Below are 16,648 nucleotides of genomic sequence, written 5' to 3'. Positions count from 1 at the left end.
GGAATATAAATGATTTCTCCAATTATTAGTCATGGGGAATGTGAAGTCCTTGGATAACTGACAATGATAATGGACCACCAGAGGAAATAAAATGCTGGACTTGCAAATACGAAGTATGCATACAGCTACAGTATACCGCCCACCAATACAATGAGCATCCTTCACTCGCCTGTCTGTTTCCAGCAGTCAGGGGAAGAGGCAGACCCCAGGGTCCTGTAGGTTTGTATGACCCAACATGATTCTCCAGTGCCTCTTTAACATCCTGCCTTGATCCCGGTACCTAATGTGCCCTCAATGTTTATACAATTGTTGTAAAAGTCCTGGAGAGACTTATATTGGCCCATCTCATACCTGAGATGAGCAGCACTCTGGACCCACTGCAGTTTACCAATAGCCCTACGACTGATGGAAACATACAATGCATGGTTTGCATGTCAATGTTTGCATATGCCGACCTTATGCAAACCTGCCGAGGTACTGAGAAGTGAATGATGCAGTACTTCCTCAAAGAACCAAGTGCTCCACACACACACACACACACACACACACACACACACACACACACACACACACACACACACACACACACACACACACACACACACACCATTGTGTATTTTTCATTGTTAGATTTTCTTATGCCCTTTACAGCATTTCAGTTAATGAGTCCACAGTTAATGAAAATAATGGTAACATGACCCTGGCCTACGTAGTTCATTGTTTATTATATATCAGCAATATGTCATACAGTACAGTTTTTGGATATGCCACACGCAACTGTAAAATTATTCTACAATCAACCCAGCTACTCTTCCCCCAACAATCTGAATATTTAAAGTTTCTCAGCATACAACGCCAGTTCTACACAGCACTTTATCCACTAGATATAGATGCAGTAATAATGGACCTGCACCAAAAGCTCAATAATGAGTAGCGGTAGCATGTAGCCTAGGCAAGCAGCAGGAACAGGTTTTTCTTCTCCCACATACAAAAAAGCAGGTGTCTCTTATTGGCTCCACATTTAACAGACTGGTTGTTATGTTTACATTTCATGTGTTTTGGGATTTGGTGTGAAGAGGAGACATGGAGTTCTAAATTAAATAGCAATTTAAGTAGGCCTACTAACTCTCCTCTGCCACTTTATTAGGTACACCGGTTCAATTTCTTGTCAACACTTATAACTAATCAGCTAATCACATGGCATCAACTCAATGCATTTAGGCATTACAGAAACTGCTGATCTCCTGGGATTTTCAAGCACAACCCTCTCTAGGGTTTACAGAGAATGGTCCGAAAAATAAGTACTAATTGAGCATTATTTAAAGGTGAAGTAAGCAATTTATTTATGTTAAACAAGTGTTAAATCGCTCTTTATTCATACAGTGATCATGTCAGATTTCAACACATTCCAAGTTGATAGAAAGCTCCTTATACTTCTGATTAGAAGATCACAGGCCATACAATGACCTTAGAGATTGCACCAACAACCGTGTTAGTTGCAAACACATCAACAAGCAGACACCAGTTACGTATTAATAACTAAGAGTCTATTAGAATCAGCCAATTACTAATATGGTCAGATATTGGACACTCATACGACATACACACCACAAGGGACACATGCACTCACATGCACTCTCTCTCTCTCTCTCTCTCACACACACGCACCCAGCAAGTATAAAATCAGGAGTTATGGGGTGCTGAGGTCGTCTTGTAGGCCTGCTTTTCAGGCCGCCTTGTTCCGGGCCCGGGGGGTATGGCTCTTTGGGTTCGGCTCCACTTCACCGAGGTTAAGGTTAGGCTAGAATTATGGTTAGAGATCTGAGAGATAGCCTATCTTGTGAAGTATAGGTTAACATCTGTATTGATTATATTGGGAGCTGTGTCTCCCCACTTGTAACCTGTGACCTGAGAATAAAGTAACTCCTGTTAAGACCTACTCCACTCCTCCATCGTCGTCTCCTTTCACATCTGAAGTATTTCTGATCGGCCGGGCTGAGTAGTGAGCCCCCTAATTCCACTACAATCACTTACATAGTGTGCGCGTTTCATAAAGCCGATCTCTCAGTCACCCGCTCTGCATATGATCGACAAATAAACTTTTCTGGGATCCCAAAACTGATATCCAATCACAAGAGAGAACGCTACAAACCAGCACCCGTCTCACTGCCGGTGCACGCGCAGATCACAGATGGGTGAATGTTTATGCGCCTACAATGGCAGAGCAGGTAAAAATCCTTCCCATGGTCTGTTTTGATGGTTTTGATGGACGAGGGAGCGGACTGCTAACTGCAGTCAGTGACAGGAAGTTAGCTAAACTGACCATTCCGCTTACTGAACCTTTAAATGTCACAGCCTACCCGAGTATTGTTGCTGATCAGTTGAGCTGTTCGAGGGCACTATTAGATCCACGTTGTCTGTGCATAAATTCCGCTCAACTGCAACTTTATATCACTGAGTGTCAGTACATGTGAAATACGTGAGTATCACACACAGCTTCATTCACTATTATAATTTTACATCATAACACATCAGACAACAGATTAAAGGTCATATCACTAATGTAGAATCCAAATTGTTCTGAATTCTGGACAAAATGATTCAGAGTCAGTCAATGTATCCTATCATTTTAAAAACACATACAGTATAGATAGACAATATACTTGGTTGGTTTGCATGTCAATGTTTGCATATCATTGCATGCTGACCTTATGCAAACCTGCAGAAGTACCGAGAAGTGAATGATGCACTACTTCCTCAAACAACCAAAAATTATCCACACACCATGGTGTAGCTCCTATCCATGAGTAGTTCCTTGTTCAGTATCTATCGGCAAGATGTCATACAGTACAGTTCTTGGATATGCCACATATACAGTAACTGTAAAATGATATTACAATCAACCCATACTCTTATCCCAATAATCAGAATAGTTAGTGTACCAGAGGTCACTTAAAATGTTTTTAAAAACAGTGTCACTGGAGATCTGGTTGAGAACAACTTTGGCTGTAGTTTTACAAATTTTCATGTTGCTAACCCACATGTCGAGCCAGATGTTTCTTTAAATCCGTACATGATGGATTTAAGGTCTAATTGGATTGTTCCTGATTTTTAAGTGATGTATCAGTGGAACAGCAGATGTTCCGGAGTTTCATCCTCATCACAATGAATCACTGGATATTTCTTGGTAGAAACGTAGAAGCTCCACTTAAGCACTGCCCAGACAGGGAGTATATTCAGTGAGATCAACCACATAGGCTCTCTTCCCCACTTGCATGTTAATATGCCATCAGGACATCATCAACGTTGATTATTTGATAAATCCCTGAGCCAGTCCAGTCAATGTCAAGGTGTTTGAATCTTATCATAAAGTCGCCAAAGAGGTTTTTATAATATGGGCTCTTCCTATGAGTTTATTCCAATGGGTCTTATTTCCATCTGTCCACAAACACCCTCTGGTCAGTGCCTTGAGACCCTCTGAGCCCGGCCTTGTGGTATACTTCCATTTTTCACTCCAACTCTCATTTTTCCCAGAGCCAATCCAAACCCCTTCTGTTTTATTTTGATTTAATTTGGCTCCTGACTTCTGTTTGTAATGATGGAGGTGAAAGGTCAGAGCGTCCAGCTTCCATGTCATGACAAATCCCGAAGCACTCCACAGTGTGCTTTAATAGCACATACAGTACATGACACCAGGGCATACCTTAAAGAGAGACGTGATGCACATTGGCATATTTTTATTTACAAAGCCTTGACCGGGAAGCTTCCTCGTTATTTAACAGAAATGTTGCAAATTTCAGATGGGCTTTATCAGACCCGCTCCACTGACATGCTCATGCTTTATGTCCCACAAGCCCGGTCTGAGCTGGGAAAGACAGCTTTTAGCTTCAGTGCCCCCGACTCCTGGAACAACTTACAGCAACAAATTAAACTAAATACCTTCATATCCTTTAATCAACAAACAAACTATCTTAAATCTGCCAAACTCTACCTGTAACTGTTTTAATTAGGCTATATTGTAATTTCACCCATTTAATTTCATTTTAATTGCTGCCACTCTTCACCACTATGTTAGTCTGGCTTGACCACTTCAGCCAGCGTCTATTAAGCGCTGGCGTCGGCAAACAACGCTACGCCTCCATTGGCTGCTTCCCGGGGTTAGCCCCGCCGTAGATGATTGTGATTGGTTTAAAGAAATAAAAACAGGCCAGCCCAGTTTCCCCCCGAATAGACGGCTCTAAACGGAGTGCTTCCAGACCATACTACTTGCTGTAGTTTGGTCTGGCTTTGCGAGACTACCACTATGTAAATGTTTAATTTTTTTTTCTCTTCACCTGTTGTTGTGTATTTGATGTATTTGCATTGAATATTGTGTATGCATTGTTGTTTTTCCTTGGAATTTGTTTGAACTCGACGTCATTGAAAATGAGGGTCACCCCTAAATTGGTCTCTCGAGGATAAATAAAAGTTAAATGAAAAAAAATGAAATACTTTCTGTCACGCCAACTGCACCATCCTACGGGATATCACACTCTGCCTGGTCCTGTCTGACATGAAAGGTGTAAAAGGTGTCTCTCCAACAATATTATAAGCAGTTTCCACCTCTTACAATACATGTCCACTTTCTTTCAGATATCTGTCAAAGCTATCTGCATACTTGTGCAGTTTTGCATGCCTCTGTTTCCTGTTTATTATGTTTTTTTTTAAAAGACAGACTTCATGATGTGGGCATAACATAGATTCAGCACTAGGGATGTCCATGGTTAACTGGTTAACCGTTAAGAAAATCTTTAACCGGTTAATACTAAAGGTTAAACAGTTAAAATAAATTAAATCATCTTCATTTCTCTGAAATCCGGACTCTTATTTTGATATCGCTAAAGAATGATGTAAGAATGCCAACGTTCGGTAAAGAATGAAAATAGTAGTGTAGGCTACGCTCAACTTTATAATAGGTCCATGGTACGCTCCCAGAAAGATAGCCAGTCACAACTTATGGTCACAACACTCCCCTGCCATGTGTTTGTATAATTTAATTAACAGCGTGGGCTCCCGCTAGCTTAACATAGCGCTAGCATTAGCCTTCTTGAGGTGGATGCTGTTCTGCATCTATCACCGTCTCAGTGAGTGTGAGAGAGTGACAGACAGCCAGGCAGTGAGTGCCCCTGCACTAACACAGAGAGGTCTGCCATGCTTGTGTGCGAGGATCAATAGCAAACATCCGTCATAAACAAAAGCGTAAAGTACCGTTATGCAGTACTGATAATGTCGGAGCTTATCAATACTACGGCCTTTCAAAATGTTGCCCCGTGCTCAGCACTACTTAGCACCGGGTTTCGGTAGGCTACCCATCCCCTAAGCCTGTGTGTGTGTGTGTGTGTGTGTGTGTGTGTGTGTGTGTGTGTGTGTGTGTGTGTGTGTGTGTGTGTGTAAATGTCCCTTTTCAGTCACTTATTTCACTTTCTGCTCCTACATTCGCATACTAGACCTCTTCTCACAACAGACAAGGTGCCGTGTGAATGTCAAAATGTAGGCATTTAAATTGGCTACTGGTCCCTCAATTGTTTTTAAATTAATATGCAGGTCCTTGGAACAAAAAAAGGTTGGGAGCCCTGCTATAATGTTTCATGTATTTCACTATAAATAGGCTACATTAAATCTTAACGGTTAACCGGTTAATAACCGTTAATTCTTGTGGTTAACCGGTTAAAGAAAACATTCTAAATGGCCATCCCTATTAAGCACAGTGATAGATCAGGATCAGTGCAGTACAGACACTATTTCAAAAGCTCTGGCAATAACAAGGTACACTGAAATATTTTTCTTCATTGAAGGATATAAGCACACTCTCAATCAAAGCCCAACCATAATCGGTTTCAACTTGTGCTATTCATTGTTTTGTTGTGAATGAAAACTTCTTTTTGAATTCCCTGAGTCAATGGGAAAGAGAAGGAATGGAATGGCTTACCCTTGCCCATGCCTGGCAACACTAGTGCTTAATATAAGCCTTGTTTTTTAAATAGGGCTTTTCTATACCACACCACCTGTAGAGGGTGGTGGGTGCTGGTTTTCTGAAGTGTTCATATTCAATCTTTGTTCCAGGGTCTGGTAATGTGCAGCAGAAGGGTGTATGTATAGGTGCTGAATATAGCCTTTTGATGACGCATGACTGATGATCTCTTTGATTACTTTGAGTCAGCAGTAGTTCAAGCTTCATGTAGTTTTGAAGCCTTGCACTCTTTTTCACCTCAGTGGATATTTTCTTCAAAATGTCCTTGGTGAGGCTTCTGTAACCATCCATGATTTATTTTTTACAGGCGTCTATCTCAGCATAGTGTAATAATAATTGCTAACACCATTATACTGAGCTTTGGCAATCTTTCCTCTTGGCAGGTATTTTGCTCCTCTAAATTACTTTGATTTTTATGGTGTATAACCTCACCAAAGTGCATTATTTTAAACTTGAGTTTAATCTGCTGATATTGGCCTGTTTAAAAAAATATATATATTCGAAATGTTAGACAATCTTGCACCTATCAACTGTGCATTAGTTTAATGTTAAAGCTATCACATGTGTTAACATGCTGGTATTTGATAGCAAAGATTTAAATTTTTTTACGTTTCGTTTGTTTAATTGTTTTCTGTTAATCAGTTTTGAACACTTGTGGTCCTGCTTTGCATTATCTGTTGTCAGTTTGTCTTATTTTTGTGCTCTGTTCTTAGTTTCTGTTCCCACTTTTATTTTTTAAAAAGGACTTTTCTCTCTTTCTCCTCTCTGTCCTTTTCCACAGTTGTAAAGTGTTACAACCGGAGTAGTCTCGCAAAGCCAGACCAAACTACAGCAAGTAGTAGGGTCTGGAAGCACTCTGTTTAGAGCCGTCTATTCGGGTGGGGAAACCGGGGAAACTGGGCTAGCCTGTTTGTATTTGTTTAAACCAATCACAATCATCTAGGGCGGGGCTAACCCCGGGAAGCAGCAGCGGTGTCCTGCAAAATAGTGCCGGGGGGGGACTTATTTTGATGGAACGTCTTTACGTCCAGAGACTGTCAGAGAAATGGCTAAACCCGCAAACGCCACACAAAAACTATTAAAGACAAAAGGAATATACATAGTGTGTTGCTTTCTAATCAGCATGTCAAGACACCATACACTTTAGCCCCCGAGGAGCTCACGGGATAACTTAACCGGAGTTAACTAGCCACCCACGTAGTGTTATCTCTGGTAACATTATCATCGGCGGTTGAGAGGACGGCTACGGCGGTCGAGTAGAATTTTTAGCATTCGAGAACTTATGTCACCACCTCCTATCGCTGTAGTCAGAGCCGTAGTCCGTCTGTTTACAGGCAGAACAGGGTTTTGACGTTGTGAGCGCTACACCAACTGCAGCAAGTAGCCGTAAGAGTTGCTAGGTGATAGTGGAAGCCGTTGGAATCTTTCCCCGTCGCTAAAACACCGCTGCATAGTCCCTAATTCACCAAAGAAAGGGAACGGCGGATCTTAATCTAGCTGGTTATAAGGTCCGGTGCTCAATTCAAACCCCCACGCTTCATTTTCCAGAGTTTATGAGGGTATTTCTGCCCGGGGGTAGTTGTACAATGAAGTTGGACAGCTAGGCTAAGCTAGGATGCATCCCGGACCGCCGCCGCCAATATTATTATCCCGAAGTATCGCCACACTTTATATCTGTCTACAGTAATGTGACTTCTCACACCCTGTGTGTGTGTGTGTGTGTGTGTGTGTGTGAGAGAGAGAGAGCGCTGCACATAAGCACACGGGTTGACTGAGCGAATAGTTTCCGAATTTGAGGGGGATCACAATAGGGGAAAGCCAGCAACCGGGGGCTGCGTAGCTTTTCGACGCAAGCGAATAGACGCTGGCGGAAGTGGTCATGCCAGACTACAACCGGAGTAACAAGATGCTGCTAGATCCGGTGTGAATATCCAACCTAATGCTTACTTCACCCCAGTCTTGTCACCCCAAGTATGGGTGACACAGTTGGTAACTTTTGAAAAAAGAGCAGGAGAGAGAGAGAGAGTTCCATCAGATTCTTGAATCCAAACACTTCAACCGCTCCTCTCCTGTTATTTCTCTGGTACCTCTCCACAACGCACTCCCTCCTGTAGCTCCACCCTCCAAACGAGAGTCATAGGCATTCATGTACCTTCAGCAAGTACATTACTTGTGGGGCAGGTTAGAAAAAACAAACTAGATTTAAATTGAGGATACAACTAAAATAACAGTTTTACATTAGAAAGGTTTAACACCACCTAGAAAAGTAGCCCATGGGACCCCACCTAGAAAAGTAGCCCATAGGACCCCTCCTCCCCCCAAAAAGAAAATACTTACACAGGTTCTGTTAAAATCAGGGGTGAGCAGAATAAAAAAACACAACTCTCATTAAAAGTGTATTGATTTATAAAATACATAAAGTTTATATTATTATAATACAAGATGAATTTAAGCCCCTGCCCAGAGTCACTTGTGGTTGGGTGGAAAAACAAGGAAACTGTCACTGTCACTGCTTGTGAACACTCATGCTACTGACGCAACAACAATAGTACCAAGCTGTAGGGACGGCCCTTCAACCAATCAGCACGGAGAAACAGAGCGAGGCTCTAATTGGCCACATTTTTCATGATCGGTGGCAACACAGAGAGAGCACAGTGATGGAGTTATTCTCAGGCCACTTCACTTACTGATGAAACAAAAAATGGGTATTATTACATTTTTTCTAAAATTGTTACATCTCCGAGCTTGATTGCTCTCCTGTGTACACACCATGACTCACTGGGTCCACTTGACATGAGTGATGTTTTTTTTCTAGCTAACATTGTTCTTTGTGAAGCTTAGCGCACATAAATATTGCAATATACTGATATTTGAGGGTGGCTGGGATCAAGCTGACCATGTTTCTAATATACACATTGTTTCTCTTGGTGTCTGGAGAGCAGGAAGCTTAATTACACAGCATATATTAAGTTTCATTGTTAATAACCCTTTGGTAGAAGCACACAGTAAAGCATCGTGGTAATTGTAGAAATTAGGGCTGTCAAACGATTACAATTTTTAATCAGATTAATCACAGGATTCTGTGGATTGATCACGATTAATTTTACCATTCGAAATATGTCCGAAAAATTTGAATTTTCTCTGTATATTGTTGTATGAACGGAGAGATAAATGACAAAAGGTGGATATCTACATTTAAAATTAGTATGTTTATTAATTGAAAATCCAAATGATGGTTTTAATACTGAAAATACATTTAAATCAAACTAAAATATATAGGCCTACCTACCAAACCATAATTCAATTGGTCTGTCTCTTTACTATTTGGGCAAATATAGGATAGACTATAGAATGGCATTTATTTGGTGAATCTATAGGTTGTGCATTATTGAATACAACTTGATTACAGTCCGTGGTGTGTGTGTGCGTGCGTGGGTGCGTTTGTACGCGCGACCGCTTAATAGGGGACTGTTCATGTGTGCCAGCAAGCCGACCTTATGTTGATGTCTGATCACACACACCTCTGAAAACTGCAGACGTTTGTGTCCTCGCGGGCTCTGAACAGAGCGGACAATGTTTCTCCTCCTGTTGCTCCCGACATCAACTGCCACCCGCAGCAGTTGATTTTACAGTATATACTATCTGCCCCCGACACAGACGTGACGTTAGCAGTTTAAAACTTTAAAACACGGCACGGGCTAACATGCTGTTATGTTTGGCTGCGCACAGCTACTGATCCTGGGTCAGCCACAACTATAGAGTGACTGTAGTACAGAGCCGGTGGGATGTACGGGGCGGATCATTCTGCACATGCGTTAAATGCGTAAAAAAAATTAACGCCGATAATTCCAGAAATTAATCACCCTGCGTTAATGCGTTAATTTTGACAGCCCTAGTAGAAATGTAATTTTATTGTAAGCCAATGACAGTGGAGTATGTTTTAAACAAGTCCATCTGTGTGAGATTATGGATACTCCATGGGCTAGGCTACATTACTATTGTCTGTTTGAATAAGTTTGAGTCCCAGAGTTAGACTGCATGTCTAATACAGACCCATGTGTAAATATGGATGATGCACATGTTGGAAAAAAACTTGTAAATTTCTCTCATTCTGGTTAGTTTGGTGAAGCTTATGAACTATTTAATAGTATGGTGGTTATGGTTATTGAAAGCGCAAGGCTTGACAGTGGGATGCTGGCACATTACTTTTACTCAATAATTTACACTCCAGCTGCTTCTGTGCTAGAGGTCAGAGTAGAGGCCTTATTCCATTCAGTTAAAAATTCATGTGTGGTTTTTCTTTCCTTGTGTGCTCGGACTGCCCAATACATTTTTTCCCACATTAGCAACTGTTTTTTCCCAAGCAGGAGGTCAGAGGACTTCATACCGCAGAGGTATCTATCTACCATCGTATAACATATTCTTTCTACCCACTCTTCAGCCAATAATGAGGAAACTGATGTGACTGTGAAACACAGAATAATAATGTTTAAATAATTTACACTCCAGCTGCTGTGGAGATGTCAGCCCAGGAGAATATCATGTTTGCCTGATAAGGCCTGGTGCCGTCTCTCGTGGTGACATGCTCCATCTCAGCCTCAGATGACAAGAGACAAGTCCTCAAAGGGAAAGGGACATATACTGTATGGAAACAAGCCTCTACTTGGCATGGAACTGACTGTTCATGAGTGTTCTCACTGTAATTTGAACCAGAGACAACACGATTGGGTTGGATTACTACCTTAAAAATACATTCCAACAATGTAGAATTGCACTAAGCAAAAGTTAAGATACGCTAAATTACAGTTCTTAATATGAGGTCAACCTCCAAAAAAAAGCTGGATCCTTCAAGTGCCATAATGCAACTCAAAAGCATATTTAGTTAGACATTCCCTGGAGAATATTTTTCCCACATCGATCAAACTCCACACCTTCAGTTTGTACCACAGACACTCAGTTCAAATGTTAAGTCTGGTGTGTTAGCTACAAAGTATATCATTCAGCTGCCATCACAGGCTGTCGCATACTCCTCATGACTCCGCTAACCTGAAGTTCATGTGTAAAATCAGCAGAGTGCTCCTTTAAATAGAAAGACATTTACTGAAGCAGTTTTTAAGAAACAAACAATAGGTATGATTAATAGATTAATCTGATTGGACAAGATTCTTGTATCTTTTTTGTTTGGTATCTGGGATCGGAGAAGATGTCCACATATTAAAAATGTGGAGTGCCAAATGGTGCAAAGTCAGCATTCTAAAAATACAGTATTGGCCCCAGTCAAAGATTATTGTAGTCACGGACTAGATAATTTTCTGCAATTAAACACCTCAGATTTTCTTTTCAGATGTAAATAATGTCGCCCACAAAGAGCGTTGCATCATGGGATGTTTGTAGCTTTATTCTTGCCAGGCTGGCAAGTTCGTTCTTCAAGTCAGTGTAAAGTGTGTCTGTTAAAGTTAGTGAACTTCGGCTTAACCTAGAGGAGTTCCTTGAGGCTCATGTATCGCGCCCTGGTGCCCCCAGAGGAAATGAATTCCCGACAAGTGAAAATGAGTGCAAATAGTCTCACTCCTTCGGCTGTGGTAGCTGACCTGCAGCCCGGATCGGCTGTCAAAACAGCCAAGAACCGTGAGGATGAGAGGCTAGAAAAGTCACACAGTCAGAGAAAAAAATAAATCATTTTTGCAGCTTCTGAGAGTGTGTGACTGATAGACAGGCTAGACAACTGTGGGATTTAGGTGCCGTTTGAATCTAAGTATTTCTTACGTTCACATCTATTATCATGGTCGTCCAAAATTTAGGGTCAGATTGGTAAATTATTTTCTCTGTGCAATTTCTTAATCTGGAATCAAGTGTATTACATGACAAGTCAATCTGTGAGAAAAGTTTACAAGGCAGTCCATCCACTGAAGTCAATGACATACACAAATTCACTACACTGTCTTTACTCATCACAGAAGAAAGCCAAAATAAATTGGCATATTGGGATTCTGTCCCTTTAATAATGTGTAAAACATTAACTGTGTGGTTCCAATATGGTCAGGATGCCAGCAGGGTGGCACATCACATTGTTTGTACTCCTCATACAAACCAAGACATAAAAAAACACAACATATTTAATATAATTATATATAAGAGTTAAGGATTAAATAGATAAATAAAATAGCACCCAGGCTGACAATACAAATGCAATCCATGTGTTTTTTTAACCCTTGGGTATCCTTAACTTTTTAGTTACACTCAGCTCCCTAGAGGACAAAAACGTCCTCTCCCTATAAACTGCCATAAAAACATTATACAGTAATATTTTTTTCTACTTTTTTTTTTACAAACCTTTTATCCCACTTGACCTCTTTACATACATATCAAATATTCATTCATTTGTAATTGCTTTTAACCCTTTACATGCAAGCTTATATGATGACGTGAGCCATTTTTATTAAAAAAAAACACAATAATTGAAACATTTCTCATATAATGGATGCAAAGTGGATTTTTTTGAGTGGGATAATCAGACTCTAGGATATGTTAATGATTTGCAATAAAACTGCTTTTGATACATGTTTAGTATTTGTGCAGTCACAGATGCAAATAAATACTCACACTCAGCTCCCTAGAGGACAAAAATGTCCTCTCCCTATAAACTGCCATAAAAACAGTATACAGTAATATTTTTTTCTACTTTTTTTTTACAAACATTTTATCCCACTTGACCTCTTTACATACATATCAAATATTCATTCATTTGTAATTGCTTTTAACCCTTTACATGCAAGCTTATGTGATGACGTGAGCCATTTTTATTTAAAAAAAACACAATCATTGAAACATCTCTCATATAATAGATGCAAAGTGGATTTTTTTGAGTGGGATAATCAGACTCTAGGATATGTTAATGATTTGCAATAAAACTGCTTTTGATACATGTTTAGTATTTGTGCAGTCACAGATGCAAATAAATACTCACACTCATCCTCTCCCTATAAACTGCCCTAAAAACATTATACAGTAATATTTTTTTCTACTTTTTTTTTGAAAACCTTTCAACCCACTTGACCTCTTTACATATATATCAAATATTCATTCATTGTCAGTTGCTTTTGACCTTTTAATTCCAGTTTCTTTGATGATGTCAACAAAGTACTAAAGTAACAAAGTGAACCTGCAGCCACCTGAAAACCCACAAATTGCACCTTACAGCTGCACACATATGCATGCGCACAAAGACACACACACATACACACACACACACACACACACACACACACACACAGTAATTTCACCACACACACACAGACACAACCCTAAGGTATCCATATGGATCCACCCTTTCCATTAATTTCTCATATTTATTATGTTTAGGCCTGCAACTCTAAAAAATTACAAAAAAGTACAAAAATGGTTTTAGGGAGCATATTTCATCCTCAAAAAAAACCAGGAGGAAATAAATGATTGAGCTAGATAGGGCTAAAAAAGCAATTTTGGTGTCTTAAGTGTTGGATTATTGCCTAATATCATCAAATTTACATGTGTTTGTCATCATGGCTATGGTTTGAGAAAATAAAGTTTAAATTGGGCCATTTTTTCCATACACGTTTGAGTTTGTAAAGTTTGGCTGTGTGTACACAAACACACACACTATATTTTCTCAATACACACATATGCACCACACACTAGCATCCCTACCAACACACTCACACCATTTAGGTTTAATTTTTTTTTCTATTGCACTGTGGGGGGCAGGACCGACAACCTGGAAAATTGCTTGTAATTCAACCCTATGCCAAATATAGGGAAATGGTTCAAAATTGTGAAGGTGTTGAAAATGATACATTTTGATGCTTTATGTTGACGATGAAAGCATAAAATCATTGAAAAAAATATTTTATGCTGTAATGACAGCAGGATCAAATTGGTGAAAAAAGGCCATTTTGAATGGGAGTCAATAGGGGACAAAAACGTCCTTAGGGAGCTGAGTGTAACAAAAAAGTGTACAGCCTTTATAATAGATGGTACAAAGTTGCTGAGTAGAAATTCACAAAATATTTGAAAAAAAAAAATCCCTGGCCAAAAATATTTCAGTTAACATAAGCACAGCCAAAGTTATAGACGAAAAAGAGCGTAAAAAAAGTGCGAAAGGACAAAAACGTCCCCAAGAGCACCTAAGGGTAAAAAATCCTTGCTAAATATCGTATCCATACATGATATACAATCTCATGAAATACACAAATATATCCATAAGCACCGACATATGACCGGCCTAAGACTCGTGAATGCTGCAATGTTGCTGTAATGAAACTTTTATGACAGTCCAAACTGATTTTTCACTCACAATAACCAGAAGGTATTTGTTTATACATCAGTTACCATAATACACACACACACACACACACACACACACACACACACACACACACACACACACACACACACACACTCAGTTTCCAGTGAACAATTAAGATGATATTAAAAGATGAGGTCCAATGATCAACAACAACAATATCAAAGCTACACTGTTTACACAATGCTTTTTAATTGCACACAAAGACGAGGCTCACTTGGGAGAAGATCATATTCCAGAATTAACAGCAATTATACTTCATTATACTGACGGTCTCTGCCTCCTTTTATAGTTGAAGATTTTTAAATGTATCTTACATCAGCTATAATGTAACACTTTCCTCCAGAGAGTCAATTATTTTATATATATATTGTTTTTTTTATCATGAAAAGGGAGTATTTTCAAATATACAGTATGCCTGTCTATTTTTGGATGCATCTTGCTGCATAATTTGCGGCTCCTGGGAGCTGAGGCCACCTGCTGGATTCTCCTAACACTAATGTGATTTGGCAAACTGAGATTTGTGAGCTGTTACAGACCAATGAATAATACATGAATAAATTCACGTTTTCCTCCATTTCTCTGTATTGTTGTTATTGCTGAAAACAGTTTTATGGCAACAACAGGAGAGCTAAAAGCTGTTGGACAGTTTGTCGATAAGTCAGAAAATTAATGAAATACTTTTTTAGTTATTTTTGTCTAACAGCATCCGTTATAGGACATTTCTCAGAGCATTTCGAGAATATGAATACCCACCACTCTTTTACCCCACTTCATATCCACAGATACCTGTTCAAAAAAAAATCATACAGAATCTGAAATTAATCGTGTCACTAAAGGCATATAACAAATAGTCAGGTTATCAGTGGAGAAAAAAAGTTATGTAAGTACTAAGAAAATTCATTTTATATAATGTGCTAGATCAGTCATTGACTATTGTATAAGTCTTCTTGGTTTCCAGAGTCTGGATATGACTTTTTCATAGTTTCCCATGTTGTATATTAGTTCGGTGGCACGAGGGGTGGGACTTGTTTTCTGCTGTCTCACAAAAGGTCTGTATACTGTTTGCAGTATAAAGTGCTATCAGTTGCAGTGCAGTTTTATTTTAATACAAGCACTGTTAGTAAGTGAACACATGATTCAGCCCGATTTTACAGGTGTAATAAGTCTCTGGAGAGGTGATATAGTTCCCGGGCTTCAGACCTGCTAATCAGTCAACCAGAACAAAAGGCATATGGGTATGAATGTGAATCTGGTCTCTATCCCCTGGGGCAGACATCAGTGTCCAATCCTTTAGGATTTGGGGATCGTAGGTGCCGGTGGTAGTTTTTTTAAACTGTTTGACCAGATCAAAGTCTTGGAAATACAAACATGACAGTCAGAACGGCAAAGAGTGGCATCAGGTCACAAGCGATAAAAAGAGGCAACATTGATTAATGAAACTGATGGCTGACCTTTTCATCAAATGTCACTCCCAATATACCTATCAGTTTCAATATTTAAATTGGAGCATTATCCCTGTTTGGATCAGTTTGTGTGTGACTGGAGGAATCACTGAACTTTATTAAAGTCCCTGACAACTTCAGTTTTCTGATCTTATGTGTTCTCTGAAATGATACAAATTCATGATTGACTATGGATCAAAACAGTTAAAAAACTTAGAATTGTCTAGCCTACAATCAACAGGGATAGGGGTGTGAACTTTAACAAACATTTCTGGATCCTTAAACAATGTACATTTTTCCATGTACAAGGCTAACGGCCTCTGCACACATCCTGCGTCTACCTCTGGAGCGCGTCGCCTTACCTTACTGCTGCCTCTCTCAGACTTTTCTCGGACACACATGGAACGTCTCAGCAGCTGCTGCTGCTGCTGCAGCATTGCTTCTAAAAGCCTTTTCTTTCTACATAGAGTTTTCATAGATAATTCCCATTAAAAATGAAGTTCTTTCCTGTCATTTATGATGCATATGATTTATATTGAGTCTAATATTGAGTCTGGACAGTAATCCGCGCGCCCCATTGCCTTTTTTTTTTTTTTTTTTAATGTTTTCGCTGGTTGGAAGTCTTATTTTGAAAGGGACACACCAGGAAATGGTGAAACTACAGTGAAAGCTGCCGGTATGAAGTCAATATGACTCGCAGCAGAGTATTTCTCTATCAGTTAAAGCAGAGAGACCCGAGAGAGACGCGCAGCTGTCAGAAAAAAATAGGCGAGCCTCCTGAGGTAAACGGGAGCGTCGCTGCAGACGTGCCTCCGATGCGCATCAGCAGTGTGTCTGAGGTTGGATGTGTGC

Source organism: Ammodytes marinus (genome assembly GCF_949987685.1).
Source record: "Ammodytes marinus genome assembly, chromosome: 9".
Lineage (NCBI taxonomy): Eukaryota > Metazoa > Chordata > Actinopteri > Uranoscopiformes > Ammodytidae > Ammodytes > Ammodytes marinus.
The sequence above is the reverse complement of the archived record's forward strand: the minus strand, read 5'-3'. Positions refer to the sequence as shown.